Source organism: Centroberyx affinis, unplaced genomic scaffold (assembly GCF_046629955.1).
Source record: "Centroberyx affinis isolate AG114_WGS23_722 - 3 ecotype Tasmania unplaced genomic scaffold, CSIRO-AGI_Caff_v1 ptg003413l_1, whole genome shotgun sequence".
NCBI lineage: Eukaryota > Metazoa > Chordata > Actinopteri > Beryciformes > Berycidae > Centroberyx > Centroberyx affinis.
In genome coordinates this window covers 185,001-205,138 of record NW_027281391.1, presented here as the reverse complement: position 1 = coordinate 205,138, position 20,138 = coordinate 185,001, and the positions used below count along the sequence as shown (strand labels likewise).

Here is a 20,138-nt window from a genome sequence, read left to right as displayed (position 1 = left end):
TCATCATTTGGCTACGGCCCAGGATGCGTGTGTGTGTATATATGTGTGTGTGTGTGTGTGTGTGTGTGCGTGTGAGCGGAGCCGTGAGGCTCCTGCTCTCAGGCCGCAGGCTGCCGCTGCCTTCTCCGTCTGCCCGAACGCCAGCACCGCGCCGAACCTGGCTGCCAAACGCACACTCACACGCAGCGGCAACGCTCACCGACAGCCAGTACTATTGCAGCCACCTTCGCACCCACACACACACATACAAACACAGCTAAATAAAGTTACACACATTCAGTGAAAAAAAAAAAAAAAAAAAAAAACTCTTTGTAGCACACTCACACACTTTCACACGTAGAGCCAAGCACGGTTTTAGTCACCATTGCGTACACACACCCACGCAGCACGCACACTCGGCCAAGGACTATCATAGATACAGTTTGATACAGCCAAACATTGTTGTATCTCAGCCACCATCATGGATACACACAGTCACACACGGCCAAACATCGCTGTAGCCTCCAGTGCGCATACTCTACACACATAGCCAAAACACTGGCTCTGTTGTAGTTTTTTCACACATAGCCAAAAACACTGTCACAGCGACCACACACTAGCACACACACACACATGAAAACATTTCACAGCCAAATCCTCCGAATACACACTGCTTCGCCATTTGCTGGCTACATATACATACAAACACACACTCATGACCTAATATTATCTCAGCTGGATTTTTCTGGAAATTTCAAATACTGACTCAACCAGCTTCGGACACACGCGCGCACAACATACAACATGCACCGGCCGCTGCCCGAATACACACGCTCAAACTCCGCCTCGGCAAAACTCTTATGGTAGCCGCTAACATGAGTGTAGCCAAATGCTATCACAGCCGTTGCTCTCCCTCTCTCTGACACACACACACACACACACACACTCACGCACACAATCTCGGTCCAGGCCAAACACCTCACACGGCCTCAGCCAAACCCTGGCAGCAGCTCCAGCCTCACTCTGTTGGCCTGTCTGTGGCGGTGATAAGCCCTAGGTAGCGGGCAGCGCCGTCGTCCATGGAGGGCTGACTGGGGGAATCTGTCTTACTGTGTTAGTGGTCATTTATTTCTGTGCAATTATTACTGGGTATTTGTGAGTGTTTCATTTTGGTGACTGACTCTGTCATTGCATTATAATTGTCACAGTGCTGGAAGTATTTTTATAGTAATTTGTTGAGTGGATTGTGGGTCAGTGTTGAGTGTTTTGGGATTTAGTTTATACATAGCCTCATTTTGCTCAATTACTAATTAGTCATGCACTAATATGCCATTGTTAAACTTATTTTTTTTTCTTAGAAATTATAGTCTAAATTATTGCCTCATATTTACTTACAGTTTTGCCAAGGGACTATATTCAGAATAATTGTATCTGCATATTAAATATTTTTGTTTGTATAGGGCGCTGCCCTACAGTTGGTGGTTTTAGAAGTGGCATTAGCATAACCGTATTTTAATCTTGATAATTTTTCACTTAAGGGGAGTAACTACATCAGTTGTCACCCACGGTGTTTAGTTTTTTTTTCTTTTACATTATTGAGAATTGCCAAGAGGCAAAAATGATTATTCAAAAGTATTATGTTGGATGCTGGAGAAAAAATGAATGAATCAACTTCACACTAGTAAATATGCGTTGTTGTGTTCGAGAGAGAAGAGAGAGCGAGAGAGCGAGGGAGGGCAAACCACCGTCTGCAAACCTGCCCTAGGGCCCCCATGCTACCACACTTGGCTCTCATTTACTTTTACTCACTCTAGCATGATAGGAGTGTATAAGGACTAAATGTTTGTGAATGTGTGTGTGTGCAAACAGGCTTGTAGGCCCGCGTTCGTCTGTCTACAGTGATGTGTGTCTGCAGTTTCTACATAGCCTCATTTTGCTCAATTACTAATTAGTCATGCACTAATATGCCATTGTTAAACTTATTTTTTTTTCTTAGAAATTATAGTCTAAATTATTGCCTGATATTTACTTAACAGTTTTGCCAAGGGACTATGTTCAGAATAATTGTATCTGCAAATTAAATATCTTTGTATAGGGCGCTGCCCTACAGTTGGTGGTTTTGGAAGTGGTATTAGTGTAACCGTATTTTAATCTTGATAATTTTTCACTTAAGGGGAGTAACTATATCCGTTGTCACCCGCGGTGTTTAGTTTTTTTTTTCTTTTACATTATTGAGAATTGCCAAGAGGCAAAAATGATTATTCAAAAGTATCATGTTGGATGCTGGAGAAAAAATGAATGAATCAACTTCACACTAGTAAATATGCGTTGTTGTTAATATGTGTGATTTTAAGACTAGGTTTTCAAAATGAAAGCCAGTGAGTGGTCTTGACTACAGATACCTGGGGCAGCCAATATGATCGACGATTGACTGTACGTGAGGAATGCATGATAAAAATGTTTTTTAAAAATTGAATTGTATTTTAATGATGATCCTGTTTTACGCAGCTCTGATGCTACACACACACACACACACATAAAACAGTAAATGCATCGTAAGTGCCGTATTTACTCCACCAGCTCTGACACTGTTGGCTCTTCCAGCGTTCAGTTTGCTGCCACCCGTCAGTCCTTTGGTTTACAACAGTACAGTAAGACGCATGGCTTGTCTCTGCCGCTCCGAGGGGCTGCCCAGTGCACTGCCCATTCATAATGTGAACTCTCTGCTGCAGCATGCTCTCTCTTATCTTATCTGGCTAATCCAGTGTGCCCCGGTACTTTTATCTGCCTCCAAAGAGCCCAGGCTCACTTCGACTCCTGGTGGGAGAGACACTCGGGGTCTACAGAGAGAGAGAGAAGAGAGAGCAAGGGAAGGCAAACCACCGTCTGCAAACCTGCCCTAGGGCCCCCATGCTACCACACTTGGCTCTCATTTACTTTTACTCACTCTAGCATGATAGGAGTGTATAAGGACTAAATGTGTGTGAATGTGTGTGTGTGCAAACAGGCTTGTAGGCCCGCGTTCGTCTGTGTCTACAGTGATGTGTGTCTGCGGTTTTTGCCTTCGTGGCACACTGAATGACAAGACGTGCTCATTGTTTGTTTTTGTTTGGTTTGCATTTTGTCGGTCTTTAGCATCTCTGTCTTCCTCACTCCTCTTTGATCCCGAGCACACTTTTGTTTTGTCTCCTTAAACATCGCCCTCATTGTTGCTCTCATAGAGGTAAAGCCTCCGCTGATCTCCTTTGTTTATATTGTAGGAGACACAGAGAGAGGGAGAGACAGACAGAGAGAGAGAGCAGTGGAAAGGAGAAGAGGCTGCGATAGTGATTGTTCTGTTTGGCAGAGCCCGAGCCCCGTTGGTGTGGGAAGAGGAGGAAGACGTCTTGTGTTTTGTTTACGACGGAGTGGCAAAAGCTGCCACGGGGAATCTCTGGGCTCGCCGTCAGGCTTTCTCAGGCTGTTCTGCAGCCAGCCAGCCAGCCAGCCAGCCAGCTAGCCAGCCAGTCAGTCAGCCAGCCGACTCCTTTGAGCTCCTCTCTGTTATAGAGCATAACACACCGCAGCCGTAACAGAACAAACCACGCTGCCACAATACGCCACCTTCTTCCCCTGCTTTTCAGGCACCTCAGATAGAGAAGAACAAACCAGACAGATCAACGTCCCCTTGAACAATGTGATTGAAACGCTGGCAGAGAACAGAGAAGAAGAGCTGGAGGAGAGAGAGAGGCGCGGGCGAGAGTGGTTGTGGTGCGGTACAGTACATTATTTTTAGTGTTTTATTAGAGAGAGTGACTGGTATTATAATGGCGATAGCGATCTCTTGGCCCGGAAGTGCGAAAGGTCTGCCAGAGCACCACACACTGGCAGGGTCACTTTGGAATGATAACCATGAATGGAGCGCACTGGCCCAAGCCTGATTCATAGGGCTAGTTTTGATATAATTCTCACTTGTGTAGGATGGACTACTGTGTAAGTGGGTCCACCTCTACAGCATCTGAGGAGAATTCATTTAGCCTGCTTCTCATCATGTAGGCTATTTGATTTATAACCTTTTGTGCTGTTTTAGCTTAAACTCAGCACATTGCTGATTTATTCAAGCTTGGAAAAATAGAATATAAAAAACATTTGCCGGGTCCAAAGTTAGCTCAGCGCACTTAGCGTTAGTCATATTTTGGACCTCATTCCCACTCTGTTTTTTTTTTTGTTTTTTTTCTTTTCTCTTTCTTTCTTACGCTGTAAGTGCGATCATGAAAAGATGTTTCGAATGTGTTTCCAATCAAAAGCGCAGTACAGGAAATTTGCAGTCACTCTGAGGGAGGTGTGAAATGTGCTCGCCGTGCCATTTCTGCCATGACCGCTCCACACTCTGCGCTGCGCGGTGCCAGATCCCGTCTCCTCCTCGCTATAGCGGTATAGTCATGCCTTGGACGGCGCTGTGAGAAAGCCCAGAGAAACCCAAGCCCTGTGGCCAACCCCGGCCAACTCGCTGACCACAGGAAGGATTCACAAATAAAAACCCCACTTGCGTTCATCACCGAGGAAAACTCCCCGAGTCTTTTGGATTTATGAGGGGAAAATGGAGAGTAAAGAGAGAAAGAGAGGAAAAAAAGGGAGAGAGGCGTCCTGACAGTCATGGCTGACATGATGAATGGTTCTGGACGTGTTAAAAGTTGACGGGATACTCTGATGGATTCCCCAGGTTCCCACTGCTCCGCGCCTCAGTATTTTTTCCTGTGAAAATAATCTGCTGTTAATTACTTACAGGATCTCTTTCCTGGCTCCCATGACATCACAAGGGTTGAGTGGACTGTCCTGTGTGTCTTTTTGTTTGTGTATGTGTGTGTCTGTGTGTGTGTGTGTGTGTGTGTGTGTAGTTTAGGTTGACCCTCAACAGTGAAGTAAGTGTTGGGTTTTGATTAAATGAAAACTCCCGTCGGTCGGGGCCGAGGCTTTTGTATTGTGTGTTGTGGGAACCGGGCCCACGCCGGCTAAGAAAAGCTCTCCACATGCAGAGCGGCTTTGGCATCCGCAAATGTTCGCCGATGGCTCTCGTTTAGCAGGGCCCGCGTCTTATTTTGCAAGTCTCTTGTCTTCCTGTCCGGTGTCAGCGACACATAGAGGCGGCTACATATCAAATATGAAGGGTTAAGATAGAGGGAGAGACCCGTCACATTAGAGAGACGGAGTGAGAGGGAGTCTTCTCGCACTATTCTTGGCTTTGGAAAAAAGTCTGTGTATTTGGAGAGCTAACGGTATCGGGCTAGCCAAAGCCCTGTTGTGTGCTCAGTCGCTCCAAAACATGCATGCACACACACACTCTCGAATGCACACACACACACACACAGACACGAGGCTAACATTGGGGTGTCACAGACATAGATCGGTCCAAAACCGCAGGGTCTGCATTTATCTCATGAGACCATGATGACACAAGCAGACTCCAGAGGGAAAATAAAAAACATGAGAAAGGCGAGTCAAAGACAATGTTGTTGTGTTTGGTCTCCCATTAAATTGACCAGTGAAAACTGGCATGCTCTGCGATACGGTGCCTTTGTCCTAGAAACAGCTCCCTGCTTCTTTGGTTTTTACATAACGATCATAAGCCTCAGTTTCTTTGGCCGAGTGGCTTGGGAGAGAGTAAAACCCCCTGAACATTTCTGGTCTACCCCCATCTCTGTCCTTTTGTGTGAAGAGTTTCAGTGTTGGAGATATATGGTAAACAGATTATTCCAGTGAAATCGGGAGTCCATCGTTGTGGCGGAACAGACAAACGAGGCAGTTTGTGCTGTTTGGCTGTTTTTTTTTCAGTCTTTCTCTGATCCCCTCTTTCTTTTTAATTAACTCTTCTGTCAGATTCTTCCTGTTTCTCCTCAGGAGAGGCCCTCCATTCTAAAGAAATTGAGATGGGGCATTAATTTGAAGTAAAAAAAAAAGGCAGTGGATACGTTTTGAAAAACAGGACATTGCTAAGCCGTTAAGAAATTGACACAGACATTTTTTGGCTGTGCATTTTGTGATTTTTCACGACAGAAGAGAAGGATCTTATTTCAGTGTCGAAAATAAGTGCTGCACATGTTTTCTTCATTACCAGTGGTGCATACCTTTTTCACTGTGTGTTATTCCACTCTATTATAACATTGATCATTTTGAATTATAGCTACCTTGTTGGTATAGTAATTTATATTTCCCCAAAGTGAAGGTTACATAAATCAGGTTTCTCCGGAGTGCCAGATATAAAGTACCCAAACGCCTTTTCATCTATAAATAGGCCCAGATATAGTGTGTTGAAATTAATTTATATTTTTCCAAAATATTTTATCGAAATGAAAATAGATCCACATTCAAAATTTTTTTCTTGTGTGTTAATGTTGCGGTCCACGCAAAGTTGAGTTGATTTTATTTTTATAAATGCCTAGCAATTTTTCATTTTGGCTAAGAGAAGAGAAGGGCGTTTCGCACTGCAGTGAACCCAGTCTAATACCTACTGTTGAGATTTAATTACACATTTAAACACATTAACGATTGTCAAATAAAAATGGGCGTAGGCTAAGCTAAGCACACAGCGATAAAAAACTGCATTCTTTAGAGGAGCTGAGTGGGCTCTTTTACGGTTTTTTATTTGGAAAAATAACTAGAGAGAGTGAGAAAGGGGAGAAAGAAGGGGAGAGAAAAGGAGAAAGGCAAAAGAAAAGAAAGAGGTAATTGAGAAAAGAGAGAGTCAGAAGCAGCGAGGGGGTGGTATTGTCTGTATTAATACTGTGTCTTCCCAGTGCCTGGTCTCTTTTCAGGCTTTTGTAGCGGCGCCAACCATGAAATGTGTCTGTCCCCAAAAACCATATACCCACTCAGGAGGGTTTCCCGACCTCAGAGAGACAGAGAGGAGGAGGAGGAGGAGGAGGAGGAGGAGGAGGAGAAGAAGGAGTGCGGTGGCCAGTGCGCGCTAGCAGGCAGGCCAGCCAGAAAGGAGGGAGAGCCAGGGAACATGGCTTATTCACCGGGCTGCACTCACAGCGAGGCCCTGGCATCGGCTGCTCAGTCTGGCTAACAACGCTATTCAGCGCCACAGAACCATAGTCATGCTAGAACGAGAGCCACAATACTGCGCTTTAAATCCAAAGCACAGTTTCTTTGTTGTTGTTGTTTTTTTTCCTTTATTTTTTTCTCTATAAAAAGTGAAGTGGCCTCGCTGAGTTCGAGTGACTGAATAAAAAGTTAGGTCAATACCAGTTTAGAAAAAATAAATCAAAACTAATGTAATATTTTTTTGGAAGGGGTATTTTTATTTTGCACATGTGGGTTGAGGAATAAAGGAATTATTATGTGGGCGAGTTCAGCGCGGCGACGGCGTCTAATGTTCAAAAAGTGAGAGGAGTTGTAGTTGTGTCGGCGGCCGTTTTTGGCACGATGCTATCTGTCTCTGTGGAAGATGCCAAATTTTCACACACCATCCCTGCCAACCTCCTCCCTCTGATCCTCGCTTTCTTCTCTTTTCTTTTCTTTCTTTCACTTGTTCCCCTTTTCTTTTATTCCTCTTTAGGGTTCAAATGAATGCCCTCCCCTAGCCTCATTAGCACCCTGGACTCCTGTTTGCAGCTACAGAAAAATGTATAATAACTTGTAAGCGCAAACATTTCAGCACTCAATAGGACCATTATCCTTCTTTTCCATTATAGCCCGCCATCATGGGCTGTGAGTCTTGACTGCAGTTCAGGTTGTTGTTTTTTTTGTTCTTTTTAAAAAAAAAGATTTTCTGCTGTTTCTTTCGTTCATTGTACGAAAATATTTTGCCACCAGCCATTCAGTACATACATCCTCACTGAGACTGGCATTCTGACTTTTTTACAGTATTTTTACATTTCATATTTGATCACAGATTAAGTTTAATTACTTCATTTTATAAGATAAAACATTTTCAATAGGATCATTATTATAGCGGGCCATCATCGGCTGCAAGTCAGTTTTTCTTTTGTTGTTTAGGATTATTGCCTTCACTTTTTGAGATTTTCTGCTGTTTAGCTGCGTGTTTAAATTTCACATCTGATCACTGACCAAGTTCGATTACTTCATTTTTGGGATCAAAACATTTTTACATCATACATAGTAGATTTTTTTTTTTCCAGATTTTGCATGTCCGCTTTCCAGTCAAAAACGTCCGAGCTTTTCCCGGCAGGCCACTCAGCCTCCTTGAAAGACAACCTTCATGAGGGCATCGTTTGGTGTTCGTTACACCGTGAGAAGGAGAGCGGTTTAGAGAGAAGACAGAAAGTGGGGTGGGGGGTAGCAGCGAGCGAGCTAGCTGAGAAGCACAACAGAATGCAGAGAATCAAATTTGGCATGCGTCTGTGTAAGCGAGTAAGCTTCAAATCAGTTTGGACACAGATCTAGGACACTAGACGGAGAGAAGAAAGCAGGATGAAACGGGATAGGGAACGACATGGGATTGAGAGGGGGGATAGTGTGTGTGTGTGTGTGTGTGTGTGTGTGTATGTGTTGGGCGGATGGGGGGGTGTAGTTAAGTAGAGGATGAGATGGAGGGGGTAGGTGGGTGAGGATGGGGTGGGGGGGGTGGGGGTGGGGGGGCTGGGTGTTTGGTAGAGTGTCCCTCAATGACGACTTGAAAAACAGGCCGGTAAATAAATGGAGTGGCAGTAAACAAGGCTCGGCGCTTCATCAAAAGACTCCATTCATCTGTGAACAGGAGAGTCTCTCTTTTCTCTGAGGAGACAGAGAAAGGAACCCACTGACGCTGACGAGAGGACGCCGCTTGTTTAGATAACAGGATGAGTTTTGGAGTGGGATGGCGTTAGTGTATGTGTGTGCGGTTCGGAGGGGGGGCAGAGCAGGTGGGAGGTGGACACACTCTTAACGAGTGGGGTAAGGTGGGGGTAGAGATAGTGTGTTTTTTGTTTGGTCTTTATCAATAGCATGGATTCAAGGGGGGGATTGTGTTTTTTTGGGGGGTTAAAATTCTGGGATAGGCCGATGACAAGTGTGTGTTTGTGCCTCTAGTACAAAGCGGCGTAGGGGGTGGTGTGCTATTGGCAAGGCTTATGCGCGTGTGCGCACGGGCGTGCGTGTGTGTGTGTGCATATGTGCATATGTCTCTGTCTGCTCATTATACATGGTTATTTTTTCCAAGCCGAGTGCTATGCTCTATTTTGCATGATTTACAGTCCTAGGAGCCAAGCAGCAGGTTTTTTTTTTTATTTTTATTTTTTTATGTGAGTTGGAGAGTGAGTTTGGAGCTAGCGGAGTCTTGGGGTCTCAGGGACACTGCGGTGAACCGGCCATGGCCTTCGTAGAGCCTCGCTCTCCGCTTCAGGCTCCTCATACTGTAGTGCAGCCCAACTGCCAGTCAGCCAGTCAGCCAAGGGAGCGGGGTGTAAACTAGGTGCTAATATGTCCTTTTGCGCATTTCCATCGTGCAAACTTTTTAATTAAGAGGAGATGAATTTATGGATAAACAAACCAGGGTTAGCTCGCTTCCAACCACTTAGTGCATGCTGACTGAAAGAACGGGCCACAAAAAGCCAAGGAAATGTAGCTTCTTTTTAGCAGCTTTAATTTAGGTTGTGTATAGTTTGTGCCACACTCTCCTGTGAATGTTAACAAGTCTTCCTCCTTTTTAACTAGGCAAGTTGGTTAAGAGCACGATCTCATTTACAGCAATAGCCTTGGGGGGAAAGACGAGATTTACATCTCTCGTTTTTCCTCAAATGATCTGACAGCTGAGCTTTTTACTTTTCAGCTTCCTATAGCAGCAGTAATATAATACATTCACCTTCTCTATATTTTCTCTATTTAGACTGCATTGCCAAGAGTCTCTTTAAAAGCCCTTTGTGTAGGTTATCAGCTGCATACAGCACACGTACCCTCTCAATGTCTGTGCTGCTGCCATTCTTTTATAGGTTATCAATGATGTTATTTCACCATCCTTCCAATGATATATCTGTATCTAAACAGCTCTTTTAATTGACTCTTAGTGTGTGTCTGTCAGAACCGCAGGATTGATATCGAGGTTGCCATAGCACCCAGTAACCCCCCTTTTCCTTCTCCCTATCCACTGTCTCGCCACCCCAAAGTCCCCCCCCCCACCCCACCTCACCCACCGCCTGTTCCCCTCACGTTTATTGGACCCAAATTCGACTGGCACCATGGCAACCAAGGCTCCCAGGGAACCTTGCCTGGGCAGAATCCAAGGTGCCTCCAGGGTGGCACTGGCTGGCGTTGTCTGTGTCAACGGGCTGTTGCCGCAGCGGGTCGCTATGACGAGGCCGGCCTGGCCCCGGCCTGTCACGGCCGCGCTGGGAATGCTAGCCGGCTAACCCCTGTTAACTAACTACCAGCTAACATGACCGTCCGTATCCGGTGACACTGGCCGCCGCTTCCACTGCTGCGGGCCTCGGCGACTGCAGCACGGGGGAAGCAGGGGAAGCATTTCACCAGCGCGCATATTGATGTGGCATGGCTGGGTGCCCAGCGCTGCCTCCCACACGAGAGAAAGAAGGAGAGAGAGAGAGACGAGAGAACGAGAGGGAGAACGGCGGCATAGAGATGCACTCTCAATGTATAATATATGAGGCTATACATTTTTTGAACCATGTCTTTCTCGTGTGGTGTATAAATATTCAGCTGCACGCGTTTGGTTCCGAGTGTCTTGCCAAAACATGTGTATGATATTTAAATGCATGGTGATGATGCGTACAGCACTGTGCATCTGTTGAGGCAGTTATGACCGGTGCTTAAAACCATCTATAGACCAACAATGGGAACAAGAGATGGAATTCACTTCGGCTGAATTTTTTTTTTTTTTTGTAATTTTCTACAGGGTGCCTTTTTCTGTATAAATAGTCTGTGTGTGTGTGTGTGTGTGTGTGTGTGTGTGTGTCCCATGGACCAGCGTTCTGTTAGAAAGAATCAGCTGGCTCTGTGAAAATGAATCTATGCTCTTCTGCTTCACCCTGTCTGTTCTCTTTGCCATCAAAACAAGCTGGTGACACAAACCCTCCTCACATTGAATGTGATGGGTATGTTAGCGTGATCCAGATTATATGTGAAGGAGAAAGGAAAAGTGTGCCTGCGTGTGTGTGTGTGTGTGCGTATTAGCGCTTCCTCCTGATACCATAGCATTCCCACAATCCCACACTTTGGGCACCTGATCCCACGGCATGGTTTGGCACCTGGCGCATCCTGCACCCACCCACCCACCCACCCCCACACACACACACACACACACACACACAGCTGAAGCCTGAGTAGCAGGATAGTCCCTGGGTAGGCCAGGACAGGGGGGAGCCATGTGGCGTTCCTCCTTAGCTCAGCCCTCTCCAGCTGGGCCTTCCTGCTGTGGCAGAGAGAGCAGAGGAGGCTGGAGCTGCTGGGTCCTGCTGGCTCAGGGCGTCTTCAGACTATTCCGCGTTTTTCAAACTGCCACCGCCTTTTTTTATTGTAATAATAATGGGGAGCGTCCGACAAAAATCTAAAGTTGGCAAAACAGTACCAAACCAGTGGTACCTGCATCATGTATGCAAGTATCTATTGTTCGTTTATGTAACCTGCTTTTATTTTCAGCAGCACGTCATCGCCAGCTGAATAGAGCGCTTGACATTGTTATGGAAACACAGTGTGTGACCCGCTTTTTCATATTATCAGCACAAAATGCAGTCGAGGCAGCGCTTTTCCTTCAAAATAAAGTGCACACGCTCTAACTAAAACTCCACTGCACCCTGTGCAGTACATTCCAGATCTTGTATTTACTGTACAGATGCTGGGTAGGGCAACATATTGACTTTGCAGGGAAGGAATGGATATCTCATCACCCTGCTTTCTTAAACTATGAGTCAGTATCCGTAATTGGTCATGGGCCAAGCGCTGGTGCAGTAGGTCTCCACTTGACAAACATAGAAATAAATTTAACTGAGCTTGGGTTCGGCGTGAGAGAGTAAATTTCCTTTTTTTTTACAAGCATCTTAGTCAAAACTTAGTATTATGATGTTTTTTTTTGTTTTTTTATTCAACCTGTCCTTGTCTCCCTGATAGCTCTGTCTTTAGTTTGCTCAGATTGACTCTGACTTTGCCTCTCAGTTTTTTTTTTTTTTACATCATTTACTTGTTTTCCCTCTCTACGAGGACAAAGTCAGTATTTCTCTCTCGCTCCTGAGTGAGTGCAGCCTGTGGCAAGGAGACAGCGGATTCGTCATGCGAGGTGTGTAAGGAGATATGGTGTGTGATCCGTGACGGGGCCGGCGGCAGTGTGCACGCTCAGCGCTGCCAGCTAGTGTAAAGAGGCCAGAGGTAGAAAGTTGAACGGAGCAGGGAGAAAAGTTTGAGGCCACACCGTAAACAGGAGATGGAGTCTTGTTAGCCGCTCCATCCTTTCTTGTTTTTCTCTTTTTTCCTCTAGTCTCGTTCTCTCTCTCTCTCGCTCTCTCTCTTTCTCTCTCCTGACCCGAAATTGGGGGGTAGATTGGGGATAGTGATGGACTAATGAGGCCCCTTTCCTGCAATTATCCTCCTCTCTCTCGTCTCCCTCATTCGCTCTCTCGCTCGGTTTGATTCTCCCTTTCCCTCTCAAATTCTCTGTTCAGCTTTGTCGGTTCATCCCTTTCTTTCCCTCTTTTTTTTCTTCCTCTCTTTTAATCTAATCATTTCTTTCTCTCTCTCTCTCTCTCTCTCTGTTTTTTGGTGTCACCCTCTCAGAGAACAGTGGTAATTCAAGGTGGCACTTCATCTTTAAAAGCAACATGATGGTCAATTAGAGAAATCTGGTCCTTATTTGTGGTAGATTGCTATCTGCGATTTTGGACGGAAATGCTGCTTGTTAATAAAGAAAAAATGCAGAGCTGTGCTCACTTTCTCTTTGTTCCCTCCTTTGTTTTCATTAGATTGGGGTTTTTGTTTGGCTCTCGCTCTGTTCGGGGGTTAAATGTGTTTTCTCTTCAGAGTTTCTTCTTTCTTCAAGGCTATCGCAATTGCAGTTTCTTGGAATTCAGAGAGGAGAATTTTTATTATATGTAATAAGATTTGGAAAATGTAATATACGGTATATGTTTGAGCCTCGGTTATTGGCATATTGGCAGTGGATGCTGACCATTTCTATTCGGTATGTAGGCTAATTCTCTCTCTTCCATCACTCACTCTGCGGCCTAAACTGCCTCTCGAACACAGGCGGACCTTTGTATATGTGTGTGTGTTAGTGTGTTTAACTGGAGGTGTTCATGAAAAAGAACATGATTTCTTTTCCTTTCCCGGTGCCTGGCTGCTGTTTGTGTTTAGTTTGGTTGCTAGCCTCCTGTGTCTTCCTCCCCACTGCACGCCGGCCATGAAATGGAGCGGAATTGTCTAGGGTTTGTTTGCCCTCCCTTGCTGCTTTTTATTTCTTTGGCGTGATGTATCTGTCCTGACCACAAGCCCCCCCCCCAACCCCCCTTCCCTCCCCTGCATGGAGTGAGAAGGCCACCTCAGGAGATCAAGAGGCTTGGAGGCCATAGAGTCTCTGTAGGTGGAATAAGGGGTGAAAGCTCCCAGTACACTCTTGTGTTTTCAGTCATATTAGTTAACTTATATTTTACAAGCATTGCTGTCTTTCTGTAAGTGTCATACTGTAGGATGTGAATTTCTTTTTTCACACAAGAACAGAATCATTAACTTTAACTTTCAGCAACATTTCACCGTCAGGTCTAGCTGCTAGCCTTCAGCTGCATTGGCACCAGGGGTGTGAATGGCAGCAGGGTGGTGTCTAATGATAAGTGTTCAAAGGCCCCATGTCGGCACGCACCCAACCTGCTGAAGTGTCCTTGAGCAAGACCCTGAATCCCCACCAACTGCAGAGGTGCTGCTCTGTAGCCGACCCTGACATCCAACCTCCCTGTGGAGGGGGACTGCAGAAAAGAGTGAGCGAGAAAGTATCACATTATTATTAACTCCTAACCCAGCTCCATTCGCTCTGGATGGTAAATCATAGCCTTGCTCTGCAGGTGCTAATGGGATGCTAGGTCCTAGCCTAGCGCCAAGTGCTTCAGATGCTAGCTCCTAGCCTTGTGCCAAGTAAAAGGCACTCTGGATGCTAAATCCTCGCCTAGTGTGCGGCGCTAACAAGTCCCAATCTAGGCTGATCCCTATTAATACAGTGGGTCATGATCAGTCTAAAAAACTATCATACAGCTGCCCTCCATGTGGACTATTAGTGTTATTGAGGGGTCAGCTGAGTGACAGCCTCATAGGAGAGAGAAGGATGAGTATGAAGCTGAATGAGCGGGTGGGTTCTCACTGTATGTGATACATGTGTGGCTGCATGTTGTTGATTAAAAGTTGTTGTTGTAATTGCTGGGCTTAAAATGCCAGGTGGCGGATGTGTCCCGCTAATCCCCTATCTAATTTCGAGGTCCAGGGGTGAAGCTCTTAATCCGAAACACACACACACACACACGCTCGCTAATAGTCTCGCAAACACACATACACATATGCACATACACACACACACACACACCCTATCCCCCCACAGACACACACATGTGCACATACACACGTGCTCAGTCCTCAACACTGCTTTCACTGTGCATACACACAGATTTTGACATTCCCAGAAGACCATTCACGTCTTTGCAAACGCTTCATACAATATGCGTTGCACAGAAAAATATGCAACACCTGTGCACAGACACCCCCCCCTCCTCACACACACACACACACTGTCAACTTCACCGGTCTGACCTCGCCCTGAAGATGCCCTGCTAATATGTTTTTCTTGATGGACCAAGCGTCTGTGTGTGGCCACATGGCCATGTTTGTCTAGGTAAGCTTTAATTGCTGATGTATTCTCTCCTCACCTCCCATGCCCCTCCACACACACACACACACACACACGCACACACACACACACACACACGCACACACGCACACACACACACATCCAAACAGATCCAACATGCCATCTTTTTCCCCTTATTTCCTAAGTCATTCTCTCTCTGTCTTGTGTTTATGTGACTTCAGAGTTTTACAGGGTTTGCTGCTGCACAATCAAGCCATATAAAGGTCCACTTGAGATAGTGGCGAGTGTCACAGCAACAGGGAGATAAGAGGGTTGACTGGCTGCTCCACCCAGGACCTTAGTTCACCCCTCCTCCGCTCTGCTCTGCTGTATGTGGGTCAACCACAGTGCACACACTACACACAGTGGATAGCTATAACATGGAGCGGCCTCATAGGGGGTGGTGGGGGGTGGCGGAGTGTTACTGTCTGTGATGGTTATCTTTCATTTCTGTCTCTCTGCCTCTTCTTGGAATTTAGCTCAAGCTCAGTCTGTCTGAAGTGGCTTCTCCTGTAGTTGTTTCTCACGATATTTCATTTAGCTTTAGTTTAACTTTTAACTTTAAAATAACTCATGCATGTCTATTTCACTATGTCACTATGCAATGGCAGGTTTCTTTGCACTGCATGTTCCCTCTTAGATTAATACAGAACAGAAAGCACAGAAGTTGTACAAAATACCAAAAATAAAAACAAATATTCTCATTGTATCTTCTTTACTAAGCACAATTGGACCTCATGTGCCTTAACAATTAATTTCCTGGTGTCTTTTTTCTCATACTGCCCATTTATAGATTCAGAATTGCATGCCTTCTTTGTTTCATTTTGTTTGGTTTATGGTCTTAACTTTTGCTTCTTGAAACCTGCAGATACCATGTTACTACTTTCTTTTTCTCACCTAACTTAACCACATTATAGTTTAAAACCCTGTCATCTCTTCTCCACAGTTCTCTCTCTTTCCTTTCTCTCTTTCTCTGCCTTCTGCTTCTTGGTGGCAGGTGTGGCGGCTGTGTGTTTGAAGTATGTGTGCTAGTTTACAGCCCAGGCTAAGAGGGGGAGGAGGAAGGGGGGGGAAGTAGGGAGGGAGGAGGAACCGCCTTGCCCCGGGTGTGGGGTCACCTCAGGTGAACTCTCTCTCTAGGCCTGTGGGCGTGGCCTGGAAGAGAAGGGGGAGGAGTCAGGGAAGGAGTCTATTGACACACAGCAAGATAGATGGGAAGCCTATTACAGATAGAGAGAGGTAGAGAGGTCAAGAAGCCAGTCCATTAACCAATACTCATACATTCTTAGTACAGGCACCTCATTAAATGTAGTACAAATACTTTGATTTCCTGCAGTTTCCAATGGTCTGGATGAAAGCCTTGAGAATGAGAGAGAGAAAGAAAGAGAGAGGGAGTGGGAGAGAGAGGAACACCTCCCTCTGGCCTCTCACTGTACTGTGGATGGAAAAGGAGTTCCTAATAAAGGAGAAATATGCGTCTGAGTGATACATTGAGTGACCGGGACAGTGTGAAGTGTTGTGAATTTACAGTGACAGCAGCAGAGACTTGTGCTTCAACTGAGAAAGGTGCGTTGTCAGGCGACCTCTGTCAAAATGAGGGGAGAGTTGAGGAGAAGTTTGTAGAGAGAAGAAGGAAGAAGGGAAAATAAAACGAGGAGTGGGGGGGGGGGGGATAGAGGGGGATGAAAAGAGGGCGGAGCAAAAGATAGAGAGGAAGGGAGGGAAAGAGAGAGAGAGGTGGAGTGGTGGCAAGAGAGAGAGACAGAAAGCAAGAGAGATGGGCTGCAGAGAGAGAGAGGTGGAAAGTCGAAGAGAGAGAGAGAGAGAGAGTGTGTTTGAGAGAGAGAGAGAGCGAGCTTCACTGCAGGGCGGGTTTCCTGAGGTCACAGTACTGAATATCACAGAGGAATGTGGAATGCTGAATCGCTGCCAAGGCAAACACACCGGCCGCGCCACCGCCGCCCCCAGTGGCTGTCAAGGGCTGCTTTATACACACACACACACACACACACACACACACACAGAGTCGCACACACACACATAATCATATGTACATGAGCATGCACATATTCACACAGAATGCATACTGCACACTCAATCATACGCACTCAGATGTGATAGATGGATACTCAAGCACACGAAAACGAGCACACGCGCACACACACACACACACACACACACACACACACATACACATACACATACATGTGCAAACATCCATTGCTGTCAACACCTGCAGAAGACGTAATTTTTCATGACTAGCTGACGGCACAGAACAATGGTCATCAGAGATCAAGTTTAAGTACCTTTTTAACTGCAGTTCTCTGCAGCCATGATTACTCGACTGGGATATTCTTATTCTCAAATGAGCTTTATTCAGAAATGTTTTCCTAAGTGTTTGTGTGTGTCTGTGAGTGTGTGTGTGTGTGTGTGTGTGTGTATAAGGAGAACTGTAATGGACCGTGACAGCATAGCTGAAATGCAGGGAGCTGTAAGTTATTACAGCTGTGACTCACATACACATAGACACACACACAGACACACACACACACATACACACACGTATAGACACGCACGCACACACACATAGAGTGAATGACTCATTTACTGCAGGTTGGACAAACATGTTAAAACACACTCACACATACACACATACACTGATCCAGTGACTCAAACACACCATGCACACACATGCTAAACCGGTGTTTGATGTTTTGTCAAGGACTTAGGTTATATCCGCCGTCGGCTAAAAATAAATGCAGGGAAGATGTAGAGGAGAGATCACCTTTTAAGAATTCACTTCAAGTGCAAATGATGAAAAGAGAGAAAGATATAGTGCTCGTCTCAGGGCCAAGAAACTGCTTCAGTTGTCCTCCGTGTAAATACCAAAGTAAAATGAGAATCAGTCTGAACATTTGCAATCGATTGAATCGTGCAGATGCTGTGATGCAGCGGGGTTCAGACAGGTTCAGCAGGATGAAGGATGGGCTGCACCACAGAAGAAGATGCACAGGGAGTGGGGAGAGGAGACTGGAATGACTGTGTGTGTGTTTCTGTGTGTGTGTGTGTGGTTGTGTGTGCGTACGTGTCCTAATGATTTACTTGTGTGCGCCTCCACTTAGGTCCCTATAAATGTTAACTAGACAAATTGCTATGTCTCTGTCCATGCTTGTTTTTGTAGCTGTTGTAAATTTAGTGGCTGCAGTTTGGGTGTGGGTGTGTTTCACTCTGTCTTTCTTTCTCCTCCTCCCTCCCTCCCTCTGTCTTGGAGCATGCCAGGGTCAGAGGTCATAACAACTGAGCCACTCCATTGGCCTTTGATGTGGTTCACCACATAAATGCGCACGTGCGCACGCACACACTCATACACACACACACACACACCAAGGTCAAGTCAAGACAAACAGCGCTCACACTTTGGGCCGTGCGCCTCCGTTTGCTCTCTCCCAGGGTGCTGACAGCCAGGGAGAAGAAACAAGGCCTGGGTTTTACTGTGCTGGTCTCTGTGCTTTGATGTGCTCTCATGTTTGCCACATGTACATTAGCAGGAGTTAGCAAGGGCCCTTAGGCACAGGAAGGGCTGCATCTGTGTGACATGGACGCACACTGGGATTTTGTGTGTAAAGAAAATGTTCATCTCCAAAGCAGTAACATATTCAATATGGGGGGGGGGGTTATCAGAAGCTCAGCATTCAATATATCTAAATATTGAGGATCCAGGACTTATTCTACCTTCTATCCTTTAAATGTAGGATCATTTTGCACTATCGGTCATTTTCTAAGAGTAGGCGTGCTCCATGTGATGTTGCGTGCTTTTGTTCACACCACAAGGGCTTTAATGAGTTTGTTTAATTTGTGCGAGGGTTTGTGTGTGCACATGTGCATTTGTTTATGCGGGTGTGCACACATGTGCAGTTAGCATGCATGTGTGTGTTTTTCATTCTCTCTCTCCATACCCTGTCATCTCCCTCTATCCCTCCCTCTGAGCTGTGTGGTTGGGAGAGGGAGGCCCGGAGTCAAAAGTGCAAGTGTGCCGCTTGGCTGATGAGTCACAGAGAGGCAGCTTTCCCCCCACTGTTTGTAAATATGTGGTTACCCTAATTGAACGCAGCTCCAGTTCCCAACAACTTTCATTTCTTTCTTTTTTTGTGTGTGTGAGCAAGGCCACAGCTGGGGCAGCATGAGACACATGGCACTGATGCACACCACTGTACTCAGTTCACGCGTATGGTCTCTTTCTCTCACACACACACTCAGGCACACTGGCACACACGCATGTGGGATCAAATTTTAACAAGAAAGATGTAGAGTATCTTTCTCTGTGTATCTGTCTCTGTCCCTCTCTCTCTCTCTCACACACACACACACATACATACACACACACACACACACGGCACTTTAACATCTCCCCATAATTACAGGCTGTGAGATCCCAGTCTAGAGGCTGTGGTTTGGCTGGCCCTCCTCTCCCTCCATTAAGACACTAAGCAGCGTGTGTCACTCAGCAGTTGGACGGCTCCTCCCCAGAGGTGGCAGCGGGGGGCCAATAAATGTACACACACACTCACGCACGTGCGCACTCACACACACACGCACACACACAAACACTCTCTCACTCTCACACACGTAGAGGTGTTAGTGAGGGGCCAGTAAATGTTCTCCCAGAGGGCCCTGTCTGAGTGGCACTGGCATCGCTACTGCCACCGCCGCAGCGCTGCCAACAACCACAAGTCATCTCTGACCATTTTACATGCACTTTTATCACTGTGTGGTGGAGAAGTGTCAACTAAACTGGGCTAAACTAATCTTATTTAGGTTCAACCAAACAAATCTTATCTAGGTTTAACTAAACTGCCAGTACTCCTTATATGCGGATTCAAAATCTTCCCAATTCGATCTGCTGATAAAAAATGAAATCTGTGTCTCCTTTGCTGCACAGCATCGTCAAAGCTTTTAATTAAATCCAAGTTGTGACATTGAGAGGTCTGGAACTTTTCTAAGCCTTCAGTGATTCAGTTTTTACTTCGTTAAGCTCGTATTAGTTGATAAGCAATATCATTTGGCTCTAAGTGCAGTCATTTGCTATTTTGACCTTTTGGCCCGTAAGACATGGCCTTAACTAATCTGCTAATGTTATCACAGCAGACCCAGCAGCACCCTTCGCTAACTATTGCTTCATCTCCTTTCCTTACCTTCTCAATGCAGACTTCCTAATTTCACGTTTAGGTCCTTAAATAGTTTAAATTGAACTAATTAGATTATGTCCTCCTTCACAACCCCAGAAGCACCTTGTACTGAATTAGACTTTATTTTAACCTTCTTTTTTTTTTTTTTCACTCTTCTACCT

At 45.7% G+C, this 20,138-nt stretch overlaps 1 protein-coding gene across 5 annotated transcripts in view; it reads left to right on the top strand.

Moving 5' to 3' along the window:
* nfixa (nuclear factor I/Xa) overlaps positions 1-20,138 on the top strand; it is a 101,347-nt gene that overhangs the window by 27,450 nt on the left and 53,759 nt on the right. The window lies entirely within an intron of this gene.